Raw genomic sequence first — 2579 nt, forward strand, 5'->3', positions numbered from 1 at the left:
AAGTTATTGCATGACCTACTTCAAAGATATGAGTTTTGTACAGGAAGTCAATAATAGAGGGGTATGGGGGGAACTACTATTGCTTGCTATGGTCTATAGTTAATAGGAAGACATCAACAGTACCACAGCAATACCAGGGATAAATAATTGGGGCGGGGGGGAGGCCGGGAAGGAACAATAGTTAAGGGAGGTTTAGATTTTCTATTTAGTGAGGGTGTGTTTATCTGTTGTTTTTTTCTTTGGAGCAATGAAAACTGTTTAAAATTGAGAGTGTTGATGATTGTACAACTAAGTGAGGTAATGTGAGACATGAATTGTTCATTTTAGACATTATCCATGATACCCAATGGATGGAAGTGGCTGAAGGGTATATTAACAGAGAAGCAGAAGAGTGAACTGTGGTGTATACATATGACAGAATATTGTGTGCCTACAGAAAGGAGCGAAATCATGGGGCATGCAATGAGGTGAATGAAATCTTGGGGACATTATACTGGGCAAAATAAGCCAGAAACAAAAAATATATATATTGTATGGTCTCTTTCAGAAAATACTTATAAGACAATTGGAGCCTAGACTGTGAGTTCTTTCTTATAGTTCTTTCTTAGTCTGGAGCTGTAAGTGTCATTTCTAGATTTTGAAATGCAGTGCTATATGCTTATAACTTGGTATTTCCCTGGAACTTTGAGTACTTCTGTGACATCTAAGATGCAGTGTTGGATTTCTTTAGCTCTGGAAGTCAGCATTGTTGCTGACAACTGTCAGAGAAATAAAAAAAGAGATCAGGCTTCAATTAGATATAAGAACGAAGCTGATCTGGTTGGGACTAAGGTAAATGAGAATACAGGGGGAAAAGATGTTATTGTCTGTATTTTAGAGCTTCACCTACTGTACGAGACCAAAGGAAAAGAGGTTTATTTTATCCAAAACCTGAAATTTGTGTAGCACACAATTCAACTCACTCTGCCTGGACAACTTATTCAAGTAAACTAAACACATGGAGCTCAGAGTGAGAATGAGGCTTGTAATTCTATATAGTTTACTGTAATGCCCATATACATCCCCAAGTATGTTGGGTAGATAATTAAAAAGTACTGGCAGGGTCCCTTGAGAGACTGGAGAAAAAATATGGAGGTATTGAACTTTCACATTTGGGAAACCCCTGGTACTCTCTCAAACATTAGGGGCTCCCAAGTTAATGGGCCAAGCCCTTGATCTTCAGCCTTGCTCTTTTAAAAGTTATTTCTATACAGTAATTATGCCTAAGAGTTACTTCCAGAGATCCTCTTTTGTTACTCAGATATGGACTTTCTCTCTCTAAGCCCAGCTCTGCAAGGAAAATCATTACACCCTACATGGAACATGACATCCAGGGGTGAAAGTCTCCCTGGCAATGTGGGATATGATTCCCAGGAATGAACCTGGCCCTGATATCAGGGAATTGACAATGCCTTCCTAACCAAAAGGGGGAAAAGAAATGATACCACAAAATAAGGTATCAGTGGCTAAGAGAATTCAAATAGAATCGAGAGGCTATTCGGAAAGCTACTTTTATGCAAGCTTCAGCTAGATACTGCAATTGTCATGGTTTGCCAAACTCCAACCAATATCACTCCTGTTAACCCTAAAGAACACCTAGGGCTCCTTCTTTAATTCAACCTAAGCTTCACACACTAAGATTACTGTCCAGAAACCTAAAACCTCCAGTTGATTCCCAGACCAAAAACTCCTAAAACCCAAAGGGCACAACTTCTCCAAGAACAAGCTCTATCTGTATCCCATATTGTCAACACCTCTTTCCAACACGAAGAAGTTAGAATGGGCAGAGCCTAAATGTTCCTAAATATTGGGAGAAGGATCAAAGGAGAAGGTGGAGTTGTAACAGAGAAGTTAGGATTTAACAAATGAGATGACTGCTGAATCATTAAAATGACATTTCTTTTAGTCTCCAGTATCTTGGAGCAGCTAGAAGTAAAAGCCTGAAATTGTGGAACTGTGACCTATACTGAACTTGAAATCTGTTGTATAACCATTTGTTAAAATGTACTTTGAAATTTATTGCTTTTTTGTGTACATGATATATTTCATAATATATTAATAAAACATGTTTAAAAAGTCTACCAATAAACTACATATATTTTTTTGCATAAGTCAATCCAAATATCTTACACTCTGCCCTGTCAATACCATTGTTTTCTGCAGGAACATTTCATTGAGGTGATCATTATCACAATATTTACAGAAAGGCAAATTGACATACTAGAAAAACCTCCAACCGCATGGTAAGACGATATAGCTTTAAGTTCATTCCAATTATTTAGTTCATGCGAGATTTTAACAAATTTCATAACTTGTGTCTCATTTTCTACAGTTATGATTTAGGATTTAATAAAAGCTAAATTAGAGGGTTATGAGGAATAAATTGAATGATGCATTTTAAATCAAATAATACAGTTTCTATGCAGAAAAGACATCAAAGAAATGTTATTTGTAGCTTAAGTTAAATTATCAAGTATATTTGGCATCATGGAAGAGTATGGTTCTGTATATAGTCCCCAGGTTCAATCCAAAAAGTTCAC

Source organism: Tamandua tetradactyla, chromosome 2, assembly GCF_023851605.1.
Source record: "Tamandua tetradactyla isolate mTamTet1 chromosome 2, mTamTet1.pri, whole genome shotgun sequence".
NCBI classification, from domain to species: Eukaryota; Metazoa; Chordata; class Mammalia; order Pilosa; family Myrmecophagidae; genus Tamandua; species Tamandua tetradactyla.